Genomic DNA, 15,324 nt, shown 5'->3' with positions numbered 1-15,324 from the left:
GTTGTTCTTCCAACTCGGCGAGTCATATGATCAGTCATTAGGATAAGAAGGGTTTAAGTGTAGGAGGTCCAACCCTCCGTAGTCGCACGTGGAATTAGCAATTTAACGTGTAGTTATAGTCCCAGAATCTCCAAATCTCCAAGGTTGATGTTATGATGGAAGATTGGAGCGATTTGTGAGATCTGTTCGTCGGACTCGGCGAGTCTCCCCCTTGGACTCGGCGAGTCCAGTCGTGGGTTTGTTAGTTGTCCCCGTCTAGCGAGTCAGGCTGACTCAGTGAGTGGGAACAGGGACCCGATGAGTCAGAGTCGGGCTAGACATAGAAGGACTCGGCGAGTCGCCATATGGACTCGGCGAGTCCAGTCAATCAGAAGGTTGACTTTGACCAAGGAGTTGACTTTGACCAGTCATTTGACCTTAGGGGTATTTATGAGTACCTAATCCATGTTTACGGATTTATAGCCGGAGGGATTACCGGTGCGGCAGCCAGGCGTAGTCTGAGCAGGTTTTCGGCAGCTACTCCCGAGGTGAGTTTCCTTCCAGTAGGGACGGGTCTAAGGCACCAAGGCCGGCCCGTATAGACGATATGTTAGTATTAGAGTGTGGGCGGAGCCCGTATCTCATAGCCGAGTTTGATTGTGTTATATGCCAGTATGATAGAATTGCTTATACTTGTTGTCTGTGTGATACTTGTATGTTATGGTTTAGTAGCGGAGTGTGGGCGAGGCCCGTATCTCCATGGATAGCAGAGTGTGGCCGAGGCTCGTATCTCTATGGGTGTGGGCGAGGCCCGTATCCCTTAGTTACTCATTATATGATTGCATGGTATGTGGCATTAAGGGGGAACTCACTAAGCTTCGTGCTTACGTTTTATAGTTTTGTTTTCAGGTATCTCTTCAGCTAAGGAAAAGGAGCTGGCGCGGTAGCGGCATATCACACACACTCTTGTTTCCGCACTATGGATTTTCTGGGATGTACTCTGAATATTTTACTATGATGTTACCAGTTTTCAGACATAAATTAATATTATGAATGTTTTGTAACGATGTTTTTATGTATTAACCTAATTTAAAAATGAAATTTTTAGTTGGTATTTTTCGGATGTTACAGAAGAAGTGGAAAATAAGGACTTGGGGTAGCTTGAGCTCATAGATCCGGGATAACATCATCATTTAGGAATCTTTGGAGGTATAAAGTTCATAACTTTCCTCAAGTATGCTTAGATCTAGTGTAGTGTGATTTTGAAGTCATTTTGGTCCCAAGTATAGAACTTTATGGTTCAAATCCGATTTCTGGACTTAGAGTTGCCACTCTCAGTTATAAATGAGTCCCTAAGGCAGAAAGTTGTCATCTTGAATGTTTTATTGGGATCATGCATGAGTTAAGATCATTTTTATGGGAATGGAATGCTATTTTGGAGTTTGGGCTCATTAGGGCCATGAAAAGTCACCAAGTTAGTGACTTTATGGATTAAGACGTTGAAAAGGACTTGGATCTGTGATTGTAGCTTCTAGATTAGAGTATCAAGCACTTAATGAGAAAGTGACTTAAGAGGGGAGTACGCTGAGCGTACATGCAGGTACGACCAGCGTACACACCATTTAGCTTGTACGCTTAGCGTACATGGGAGTACGCCAAGCGTACTCATCAGATATGGGCTTGGCTTGTTTTGGGCCTCGGTGTGGACCATGCATTCAATTTTAGTTCTTTGGGCCTTAGTGGGCCATCAGAAGTCAGATGTTTTGGGCCAAGAATATGTTTGGGCTTAGGGTAGGGCCCATTAGAGGGATTGGGCCCAATTTAGCAAATTGGGCCATTAGTGGGCCACTAGTGGGCTTAGGAAGCCTAACTAGTGTTGGGCCTTTTTGTATTATGGATTTGGGCCTTAGTCATGGACCAAGTAAGACTAGGGGTAAATTGGTCATTTTACCCTAAGGAGGATTATTGAGTTGGACTAAGTGTTATTTTGGTACTGATAGCTCGAGGAGCCGAAGGAGCAGCAGTTCGGGGAATTGCCAGTTAGCAGCCAGAAGTTTATCGGTGGGACTTCAGCAGTGCGAGGTGAGTCTCCTCATTGTGTGCATGGGTCTACGGCCACAATGCCCTCCCATTATGTTTGTGTATAGTAGGAAGACCCGGGGGTTAGCCCTAGGCATTTTTATGATATATGTTCCGGATTACGATCTGATGTAGGGCGAGGCCCGAGGCATGTTAGTATGCTAGAGGTCTTTGTGATTCTTGCATGTGTCGGTAGTATGTTTCCGTACTAGGGTTCGATGTCGGGGTAAGCCCGAGGAATGTTATATGTTGCATAGTAGATTATACTTGTTGTCTTTGTGATACATGTATGTGCCTGGTAGGGAGGTGAGTGTGGGCAATGTCCCGTATCTCACCACTAGTTGAGTACAGACGGGGTTCCGTATCTCATTATTAGCAAAGCTGGGGCGGGGCCCGGGATAGGAGAAAGGTGAGTATGGGCGGGGGCCCGTATCTCACCATTAGCAGGAGCGTGGACGGGGTTCCATGACTCTTCAGTAGCAGGACAGGGGCGGGGCCCAAGATAGGTGAGGCCTTAGAACAGGAATAAAGTAAAGTATGTTTGCTTATTGTGCTAGTATGTTTATGTGATTGTATATGCATAGCGGGCGGGGACCAGAGACAGGCGAGGCCTAAGAGAAGCAGCTGTATACCGAGTGAGGCTCGATGCCAGGCTGGGCCTGATGCCGGGCGGGGCCCGATGCCGGAGCGTGTCCGATGTCAGGCAAGTCCCGATGCAGCGGGTGGGGCCCAGTATGTGGTTATGTGTATGGTATGTGGTAGGTTGGGGAACTCACTAAGATTCGTGCTTACGGTATTCATTTTTGGTTTCAGGTACTTCCGGTAGCCGAGGGAAGAGCTCGGGATGACTGCATCGCACACACCATGATGTTTAGCCTGGGATGTTTTACTTTGATTTTTGATATGGAACTTTGATGATAATGTTTTGATAACTTATGGTTTTATTAATGAATTTAAATGGAATTTTTAGTCTTAAATTTTGGGATGTTACATTAACACGTAAAGTTGGCAACTTTACTCCCATGCATGACTTAATGGGACCCAAAACTCAAAAAGAACCATAACAAGGAACCTAACACATGCATGGACCAAAATAACTCATAAAGGTTGCATTTTTATGGACAAGGGACCTCAAATGTGCTAAGATCTAACATCCATGGCTTCTGGAGTAGACCATAGTCTCAAATATGGCTTAAAAGACCCAAAAATGCACAAATAACACCCTAAGTTGGATCTAGCATAAAGAACCATCAAGATGAGAGCTTTTTACCTCAAATGGCTTGCCAAGATGAAGATGATTGTGGATCTACAAACTCAAGCCACTCCCAAGCAACCTCTAAGCGTTCTTCTTCTTCTACTTCACCAAAAACACCACCAAAACTCACTTTCAAGCTCAAATATCACAAATGACAACTAGGGTTTCGATTTTAGGGTATTGAGGGATGGAGGTTGTTCATTAGGAGGTCCAAGGGTGTTATAAGTTACTTAAATAGGGTACAAACCCTAAAAATTAGGGTTTGCCACTGCATTACGTACGCCATGTATACTCCCACGTACATGGGTGAACCCGCGATCCATCGATGAGCTAGTATGCTAAGTGTACTCATAGTGTACGCCCCGCGTACTAGCTAGGGACTAAAAAGATAGAAATTTTTTATAATAAGGGGGGTTAAAGGAAACATACCAAAATCTCGAATGTTACAAACATCAAACTAGAAGATGGGGTCGATGCCTGGATTTGGGAATTTAGTAATGATGAAAATTTCAATGTTAAAGATACGAGAAAATAAATTGAAGATATTGTTTTTGCCGGATAGTGAAAGGGAGACTTCTTGGAACAAACTCATTCCTAAGAAAATTAATATTTTCTTTTGGCATTTATCAGTGGATAAGTTACTGACTCATACTAATTTAGCTTATAGAGGTGTTGGCATTCCTAACATATGACATCCCCATTTTCACGGCCTGAAAAAACCGATTTGTTTATGCTTCATTTTCAAAATCAGACTATACTTCTAAAAAAAAGTGTTGCGGAATTTTTGTTCCCAGAAAAACATGATAAAGCATTTCCGAAGAAATGTACTTTATTTATTTTAAAACTTTTGGGATGTCAACGTCAATACAGAAACATAAGCATAAACAGAACTTACATTCATTTACACTAGTGATCTACATCTCTTTAATCTCTCAGTGTAGTGCAGCTTTATATCGACACCTGTGATACAAATAAACTGAGTGGGTCAGGTTGGGAAACCTCCCTCTACAAATTGTTTTCAATTGAAGTCCTTATGTTACCAAATGGCCCCTCCTCTACCAAAACCTTTTCAACTTAGGTCCATAATTTACTCTTTAGCCCCTGCTTCCATAAATCTTTTCATATTAAGTCACATATTTACCAAACACCCCCTGCCTTCTAAAAATCTTTACAAAATAAATCCCAGAACTTACACTTTTAACCCCTAACTTCTAAAATTGTGACAATTAACTCCTCTAGACCAACACCTTGCTATATAATTATTGATTTTAGGGCTACTATTCATTTATTAATTTGTTTATTTATTTATTTAATAAATGGGGTGTTACACCTAGGGCATAAAGTTAGCAACTTTATGCCCTTGTATGCCATGAATGACTCCAATAGCCCATACTTTCCATTAAGACATCATTTAAGACTTCTAACTTATGCATGGAGTCCAAACCATCATCAAGATGTCACCTTTATGCATCTAACAAGCTCAAGGAGTTCATATCTATCTATTCTAGTCTCTGGAGTTGCTCAACTCACAAGATAATGTCCAAAAGCCAAAAAGGGACTCCATAACAAACCCTAGCTCAATATAATGAAAAGCATGACAAGGTTATGACTTTATACCTCCAGAAGTTCCTCAAAATGTTTTAGATGCAGGATCTAGAAGCTCAATGACAGCCAAGGCTTGCACACCACCTTCTCCTTCTTGAATGCTCTCTAAAATGGCCACCAACACACCTTCTAAGCTCAAGAACCACACTTACAAGGAAATCTGAGATTAAGGGACGATATGAGGCTATAGAGCCTAGTTAGCGTTTAGTCCCAATGACTTAAGGATGCTTAAATAGGTGACAAGTCCGAAAATTAGGGTTTGGTTGTCCATCGCGTACGCCCGACGTACCTTCACGTACGCCCTGCGTACTCGATATTCCTTCGCGATCCTTCCTTCATAGTACGTTAAGTGTACACTTAAGTACTGTGACAACCGTCAAAATTCGAGTCGGTTCTAGATTTGAATAAACTTAGTTGCACATATACGCACGACACATACTGGACTTAGTGACTAGAAGCTCAACTATAACCTACTAGAAACTTGGAAGCAACTAGAAACAATGGATAATGTACTTAGATTTCACATTGATATGTGAATTCTACATCTACTGAGCTGTAGTGACTATCCATATTTGGGTCACTCTTTGACTCGAACAACATTTCATGACTCATATACACACATCATGCACTTGACCTAGTAGTAGAAATTAGGTCAAAGTCTCATAGAAACTTAAGTCAAATTTGAAGACTAGGACTAGTATACTTGATTCCTCAATTTCGCTTGAATCTCGGAATCACTATATAGAATGCCAATAAACCGATAAAAATAAATTACAAACATTATTTATAACTATAAAAGAGTTATAATACCATAAGATAATTTAAAGTCTCAAATATTCTATTTATTTTGATATTCAAAGTTTATTAAACTCCAAAACCCTAAAAGCCCTAAAAACTCATATTTATAAACTTTAACCTTAAAAATCCTATAAAAACAATTATGAACCTTATAATATTATCTTATCATAATAATTATTATGAAATAAAATTCAATGAAAAATAAAGATTTAGTTATTAACATTTACCCTTGATTTATAAGTCAAAAATCAAGAGTTTTATGCATAAAAACTAGGTTAAGGTGCACATTTTATAAAAAGTTGGATATTTTTATAAAAGATTTGAATTTTTATAAAAGAAACAAGAGAGAGAGAGCCTCTCCTCCCCTAAAATCGGATCCCTCTCTCCCCATATCTCTCTCACACTCTCATTCTCCAACACACACACATTTCTCTTCTTTCTCTCTCTAGAAAACTCTCTCTACCTTCTCTCTACTTTTTCTCTCCAAACACCACTCCATTCTCTCTTCCTCCCTCTAAGAACCAAGAAATTTTCCAGAAAACAAACCCAAGAACACTCCTCAAACTCGAAATCTTCATCATCTTGTGGTATTCTTGAAGGTAAAATCGATTTCTACTTCACTTTTCCTTCAAGTTTTGCTCTTTTTCTTACACTTTCTCCTTCTTCATCTTCTTCAAACTTGTTTTCTTTTTTGTTAAAATGGTTTTTACAACATGATGGATGTGTTTTAACACCATGCATGTATGATAAACAAGGTTGCATGTTCATGATCTTAGTGCAAAAATCGATTTTAAGGATTAAAACATCAAACTCAAGTTAAGAGTTTTTGAGAAACAAAATTTTGTTCATAAATGCATGTATACATTTTGATAAGTTTTAATCTTTTGATCTCTGGAAACATGACTAAAATATGAGTTTATCATGATATATTTAAAATACTTGAAAAGATTTACTCAAGGAAATGATGAAAACCCACTTTTCTAACCAATCATCATGCATGCAATCTGCCAGATTTCTTTACCTGACTTTAAACTGTCATATCTCACTCATTTCTTAGCCAAAATTCGTGATTCTTTTTCTGAAATATAATATTTTGAGTTAGCTTTCAAACCCATCTGACCTCACTGGAAAATTCCAATATTTCGATTTTTACCAATTTTTACAAAACTGTTGCTCAAACAGCACTTTCCTTATGAACATTTGTTTTGTGTTGCATGTTCAAAGGACTTATTCATCACTAAAAATCATTCAAAAATTATTTTAAACTCTTAATATCATGTATTAATAGGAACAAAAAGATCTTGATTCAAAAGTCTTTGTAACATGTTGCAAAAATTGTCAAAGTAACATCAATAATCTTTACATAAATCACAAGAACCAAGTTTTCTCTATACATTTTATTGAGCCTTTAGGCATGGTTTTCAACATCAAAAATAAGAAAACAATTTTTCATTGTTGTTAAATTGTATGAAGATGCATTCTGGAAATTTTCAGCTCAATATATATTTTCTTTATTTTTATATGAAAATAATAAGAAAATAGAGTGTTAAATCATATAAAATACTTACACTAGTAAATAAATTCTGGAAAAATTCTTGGATGATTCTTTAAGTTAATAAATATCTCCCATGAAGTTTCAATGACTTTTGTTACTGTTTAATATGGTTTTGAATTTTCTTTTTGTTTAGCCCCAATAAATCATAAAACCACTTTAGACAAGTTGAAAAGGCTGTATAACAATTTTCGCAGCTTCTACCAGAGGTATAAGACTTAGAAAAATATTTTCAGAATTTTTCATAATGTATTCCTATTTTTCTCCGATTTTTGTATTTATAATGGACTAAAAATAGAAAAAATAGTTCTGCTCATCCAAAATTCATGCAAATTTACCAGAACACCTTGTAGTACATTAGGAGGCTACATAAAAATTTTGATGATTTTTCTCTTCTTTATACTATTTTTCTCCTATTTTCTAAGATTAAATACACTTAAATACACAAAATCGGATTTCAGTATATAAAAACCACATTTGGTATTTTTCCCAGATTATTTACTCTGAAAATGAAGTGTACAAAAATTTTGGTAATTTACTTTAACTGTTTAATAATTATTCTCCAATTAATGATTATTTAAGAGGATAAAACAAAGAAAAATAGAAAGACTAAATGAAAAATATCTTTTATATTTTTCACAGCTTCTAAATGTATAATAAAAGTGTTACAAAAATTTTGGGCAATTTTGGAAACTGTTTTCTATTTATTTCAATTTTTATTAGAATAAATGCTCAAAAATCATAAAATTGGGTTAAACAGTTTAGAAATCAATTTTTATATTTTTCCCAGATTAATAATGTTTAATAACAGTAATACAAAAAGTTTGGGTAATTTTAGAAACTGATTTCTATTTTTCATGAATTTGTATCTATTTAGAGAATTAAATATATGAAAAATGGTTATACATATTCATACTCCATGAAAATTTATCTAGAAGTCTTTTAGTACATTTAGAACCAAAATCTGAAGTTTGGTAATTTTTATTAACTGTTTAGTATTTTTCAAGATTTTATGGTTATTCAAGAAACTAAAATCGTGAAAAATAGTCAGACAAATCAAAAATTCAATAAAATTTATCTTGGGGTCTTTCACTTCAATTAAAACTGAAATGCAAAGTTTGGGAAAGTTTAGAACTAAATTGATTTAGTTTTGAATATTTAATCATTGGAACACCTCTAAAATGTTAAATATTAACATTTCAATAATGAAAATTTTCCACTTAAATTGTTATATAACAATTGATTCTTTGAAACTTAATTTCCACAGAAAAATGTTTGTAACTTATCAATATTAAATTTTGACACATTATTGGCATAATTCTATTGTAGTAGTAAGTATACTAGTGTTAGATTTCGATTAGAGACTCACTAGCGAATATCATTATTGTAGGAATCGGTAGTGGTACACGTGGAACGTAGTTCAAGGCACCATTTGCATCATCTAAATGCATTGTGAGTATTCACGCACTCCCCTATTTTCAGTTTTTATGTTTTGGGGTGGAAAAGCATGTCTCGAAAAATTATTATTTGAATGTTGTATTTAAATTGATTTGTATCAAACATGATTGTTATTTTATTGCTATGTCTCTCTATGTATGTCTATGCAACACGGAACATGAGAACTTATCGTACTAAGGCCCTTCCCTTATCTCTAACCATTAACTCTTTGAGCCAATGGTCATTATGGATAGCGCTATTAGGAATTGACAACTCCTCACTCGCCCTATTGCTGGAGTGCATGATACCATATTCATCTATGGAACGATAAGCATAGATCTTGATAGGGCTTCAGTCATAGGTTTGGTTGAGACTCATTGTTTGCTCATACACATACAAACTCGTTTCTCGTTATAGCAATAAACTTGTTATTAATTATAGCAATGAACTTTGTTTCTCATTACAACAACGAACTTTTATTACTGAAAACTTATATACATGTTTTAACAATGAAATTGTTTGCTCCTTGTAGCAATGAAATTGATTGCTCATTTTAGCAATGAAACTTGTTTACTCGTTTGAGTAACGAACTTTATCTTCCATGAGAATATGAATGTTGCATCTTATTTGGGCAACATACTTTATCTCTCATGATGACAAAGAACTTTGTTTTTTTTTTTTACAAACTTATTTACTCATTTTAACAATATACTTTTATTATTGGAAACTTTTATCAAAACTTTGATTTCAATTCATGGAACCAATATTATTTTGTCTATCTGTGAGTACTCACCAACTATTTTTATAGTTGACGCTCGTTTTACATGCTTTTTCAGGAATCATCGAGTAAGTGGCACTTAGGGACACTTCACTTTTAGGAGCATTCGCATGTGTTGTATTTCAATTTACATTGTAATTTCTTTTAAAAGTTGTTCAAACCCATTGTGAATTTGTAATGATTTTTAATACAATGGTTGGTGTTGTCTTTTAACTTTTGCGATGAAACCCTTTGTACTGCCACGCCCTGTGTTTCCGCTTTAGCGGGGTGTGACAGGAAATGGTATCAGAGCCGAAGGTTATAGAGAATACCGGTTTTCCTTTGGAGAACCACAACTATAGCCAAAAATTTTCAAAATGTTTTTAAAATACCGAACATACTACTAGTATAACTAATTCGAGTACGCATTATTGGACTTTAACTAAGTATAGCCTGGCCAACTATGCTTAATTAAGGAAAATTAATGCGAGGCTTGAAACGGTTATAGTAGAATTATGTTCAAAACAATTTTCAACTTAAACTTTTGAAAAACAAAATTTTTGGTGTGCGTACGGGCATTGCATATTATAGGCATTCATCTAGATACACTTAGAAACTAAGTTCACTGTTATATCAATGCCCTTATTTAGAAATATTCTTATCCCTTATCAAGTGCTAGGTTAACCACTTAGGTTATATCATTAGCCACTCTAAGAGCAATGCACATAGTATTGATAATGGGTATTCCTCGGTAGCTATTGACTTTAGATATAAGGTTAGTAGTTAGATATACACTAGTAATAATCTTAAGTCGAAACCAATACCAATTATCCCTCAATACCTCTTCATCGTCTTCGTACTAGAGTTACAACTAGGAAAAAGCGTTTCGATACCGACACGAATGATAATTGGAACATCGCGTAAGGATGTAGATGAGTCACCACTAAGTAATCACTTGGATACCATTGGCGGGCATTCCGGATTCGACTCACAAGGAGACACAAAGGTTTAACCTATTGCTACTAATACGTGAGACCTTATTACTACGCTACGATTTAGCTTTAGGTTGTTTCCACCTTCAAGTTAAAACTTAACATAGGATATCCCTTTGACCTCTATAAAAGGCCACGAAACTGCATTGACACCATAAAACGTTTTTCAAACAATTTTTCTTGCCCTTTATCTTAGGGAAAAAGACATCGGTACTCGTCTTATACTCGCCTTGTACTCGCCTTAGTATTTAGGTACGATCAGCTACACTAATATACTTATTCCTTACTTCTTAATCTTCCATCGAAAAATTATTTCGTTTCATCGGTTTTATTTATCATCGATAAAATACTTTATAACCACTTCATACAACTTACTAGACATTTCCTAACAATGTAAGCCATATTCTCGCTAAAAATCTTTTGACAACTTGCTTTAACTTAACACTTTTCTTCAAAACTCAATTTAACCAATATTGGTTTTAACCTTGCTATTTCAATTTCATTTCAAATTCATTTCAATGGATTGATGTGCTTTTAAGGGCATATAAACCATTTTAAACATTGCTTACCATTTTGACACGTCTTCGAAAAACTAGAAACATTTTCTTTTATAATCGTGTTTAAACTCTTTACTATAAAACTTAAACATATGACGTTAAAGTTCATATTATGTGTAAAAGCTTCATCGGATCTTCAAACCACTTTTGTTTTAAGACTTTTGACTACTTCCCCATTTAGGCATCGTACTTTACTTAAATGTGTTTTCTTGAAACCCAACATGGTATTTTTACAACTTTCTAATCCAAATGTGTTTACAAGACATCACTGATGCCTACATTTCAAAACACACCTTATTTGTTTATTTTATTGCAAATTAGTTTTATAATCTGTGTTTATAAAACTTACAACATTGCAAAACTTAGTGTTCACTTTTAAATTTCCAGTGACACCTTCAACAATGTATAATTACTCTTCTAAATCTATTGAGTCTTTACCTTATATGTTTTAACTATTATTGAACTCCATTCTAAAAAGTCAAATTGTCAGATTTTCAACTACCGTTTGTAGTGCTTCTTCTTTTTCACAAATGGAGTTTAACTTAATAAGGTAACTCGTGATTATTAGCAAACATTCTAAGACTCTCACATGTCTATTTAATCATCAATATACATCAAATATTAAAGTTTGAAATATATCTCAACCTGGTTTTAATCTACCTATAGGTATTGTTCTTATAATTTTAACAATAACAATCATTGCCGCCGCTACCTTCCTTTTTCTTTCCCCCGCACTTGATTTCTTGCTCTCCTTATGACTTTAGATCTCGCACACCCATAATAGTAACATAATACATTGTCTAACTTTGTTTCTGTCTATTTTGCTTCTCCTGGTATCATGTTTGTACACATACATACTAGAAGTCTATCCTTTCGTTTTGAGCGATTAATACATGTATAGCCGTGAGGAATAATTTTTATTTAGTCAACTTTGATATATTCAATTACTCCTTTTATCATATACATCTTGTTTTTATTTTGAAATCTCAATAAACAAGTGATCCTTATTTACATTTTCCCTTTCGTTCTAAATTCATAAACTTGATATAAAATGCAATTTTCATTGTATTTTTCCTTATAATTAATACACAAGATGAATACTCTTATGCTTATAATTTTTCTATACCCGGAGAATATATGTGAAGGATATATTTCCTTATGTTTCTTCTTTTCTTTAAATACATCAAAAGTTTTGAATTTTACGATTATCTATTCTCTAAATGATTGTTTTTGTAGAAACACTAAACTATGAATGCACTATTTTCAAAGATTGATATTTTTACACCTTTCTTAAAATAGTATTTTACTTTGCAATTTTCAGTGAGTTCCTAAACTCTCAAACTTGTTTTCATAAGTATTCTGACTCCTCGTAAACTTGAATTTGTCCTGACTTTGACAATTGGACAATTTCTCAAAAGTTTAATACAAATATTTCTATACAAATTCCTTTAATGACGACTTAAACCTTTAACCTTAATTAATCTTTATATTATTTTACTACTTTGTTGGATCGCCACACATGTATCTTCATTATCTTGGAATTATTACACATTTTGATAATAGTGAGATTAATTATCATTTCTAAACACACATTTTGATAACAGTGAGATTTTTATCACTTCTAAGCACTTAAAATGCTATCTACACAATGTGATTTAATTTATCATAAACTTTCACCGCCTTCATTAGAAACAATGACTCTCCAATTATATATACTCTTCGAATATAGTTCTATTATTGTAAGAGTAACTGTGGTAGTAAATATTGCTTCGGAAATCCTCGATCGTTTCGTAACTTATTTTATAGATGACACTTAAATAGCCTTTACATTTGAGAGGTACCAAAACTTCGTTGCTTACCCGTAGTGCGTATCTTTAGGAACTTACCCTCGATCGCTTCTTTTTCATTCGTGCTACCCCTTCTTATTTCAGATTATATATATTTTCCATATTTAGTAGCCAACCCGGAAGTGAATAAATTGTTCTTAATCCCTTCTTTATTAGATGGCGAATTTACACTTAGTGCTAATTTAGAACGCGACTTAAGGATCAATGCGGATTTAACGCTCAGTGCAGTTAGTGCTTCAGCAAAACTTATAGCTCTCTTAATTCAGATAATATCTAACTAGATGATCTTTTTCGACTAGGTCGCCATGTTTGGATCATGATTTCTATGATCCTAATTTCTCGCAATCTAAATTGTAGAACTCAAATTAAGGAAACATTAATTTGACTATAGCTAAAGAATTGGGTTCTTCCTTTGAGGAAATAAACCCGGAATAATCAAAGAACACTGCAAGTCACCACCTCTCCAACTATATAATTGTATTCGACTGAGTTCTAATACAATACGTCACGAATTGAATTTCGGGGCGAAATTCTTTCAACCGGGGGAGAATGTGACAACCGTCAAAATTCGAGTCGGTTCTAGATTTGAATAAACTTAGTTGCACATATACGCACGACACATACTGGACTTAGTGACTAGAAGCTCAACTATAACCTACTAGAAACTTGGAAGCAACTAGAAACAATGGATAATGTACTTAGATTTCACATTGATATGTGAATTCTACATCTACTGAGCTGTAGTGACTATCCATATTTGGGTCACTCTTTGACTCGAACAACATTTCATGACTCATATACACACATCATGCACTTGACCTAGTAGTAGAAATTAGGTCAAAGTCTCATAGAAACTTAAGTCAAATTTGAAGACTAGGACTAGTATACTTGATTCCTCAATTTCGCTTGAATCTCGGAATCACTATATAGAATGCCAATAAACCGATAAAAATAAATTACAAACATTATTTATAACTATAAAAGAGTTATAATACCATAAGATAATTTAAAGTCTCAAATATTCTATTTATTTTGATATTCAAAGTTTATTAAACTCCAAAACCCTAAAAGCCCTAAAAACTCATATTTATAAACTTTAACCTTAAAAATCCTATAAAAACAATTATGAACCTTATAATATTATCTTATCATAATAATTATTATGAAATAAAATTCAATGAAAAATAAAGATTTAGTTATTAACATTTACCCTTGATTTATAAGTCAAAAATCAAGAGTTTTATGCATAAAAACTAGGTTAAGGTGCACATTTTATAAAAAGTTGGATATTTTTATAAAAGATTTGAATTTTTATAAAAGAAACAAGAGAGAGAGAGCCTCTCCTCCCCTAAAATCGGATCCCTCTCTCCCCATATCTCTCTCACACTCTCATTCTCCAACACACACACATCTCTCTTCTTTCTCTCTCTAGAAAACTCTCTCTACCTTCTCTCTACTTTTTCTCTCCAAACACCACTCCATTCTCTCTTCCTCCCTCTAAGAACCAAGAAATTTTCCAGAAAACAAACCCAAGAACACTCCTCAAACTCGAAATCTTCATCATCTTGTGGTATTCTTGAAGGTAAAATCGATTTCTACTTCACTTTTCCTTCAAGTTTTGCTCTTTTTCTTACACTTTCTCCTTCTTCATCTTCTTCAAACTTGTTTTCTTTTTTGTTAAAATGGTTTTTACAACATGATGGATGTGTTTTAACACCATGCATGTATGATAAACAAGGTTGCATGTTCATGATCTTAGTGCAAAAATCGATTTTAAGGATTAAAACATCAAACTCAAGTTAAGAGTTTTTGAGAAACAAAATTTTGTTCATAAATGCATGTATACATTTTGATAATTTTTAATCTTTTGATCTCTGGAAACATGACTAAAATATGAGTTTATCATGATATATTTAAAATACTTGAAAAGATTTACTCAAGCAAATGATGAAAACCCACTTTTCTAACCAATCATCATGCATGCAATCTGCCAGATTTCTTTACCTAACTTTAAACTGTCATATCTCACTCATTTCTTAGCCAAAATTCGTGATTCTTTTTCTGAAATATAATATTTTGAGTTAGCTTTCAAACCCATCTGACCTCACTGGAAAATTCTAATATTTCGATTTTTACCAATTTTTACAAAACTGTTGCTCAAACAGCACTTTCCTTATGAACATTTGTTTTGTGTTGCATGTTCAAAGGACTTATTCATCACTAAAAATCATTCAAAAATTATTTTAAACTCTTAATATCATGTATTAATAGGAACAAAAAGATCTTGATTCAAAAGTCTTTGTAACATGTTGCAAAAATTGTCAAAGTAACATCAATAATCTTTACATAAATCACAAGAACCAAGTTTTCTCTATACATTTTATTGAGCCTTTAGGCATGGTTTTCAACATCAAAAATAAGAAAACAATTTTTCATTGTTGTTAAATTGTATGAAGATGCATTCTG

Source organism: Lactuca virosa, chromosome 5, assembly GCF_052849685.1.
Source record: "Lactuca virosa cultivar CGN04683 chromosome 5, Lactuca_virosa_CGN04683_v6, whole genome shotgun sequence".
NCBI classification, from domain to species: Eukaryota; Viridiplantae; Streptophyta; class Magnoliopsida; order Asterales; family Asteraceae; genus Lactuca; species Lactuca virosa.
The sequence above is the reverse complement of the archived record's forward strand: the minus strand, read 5'-3'. Positions refer to the sequence as shown.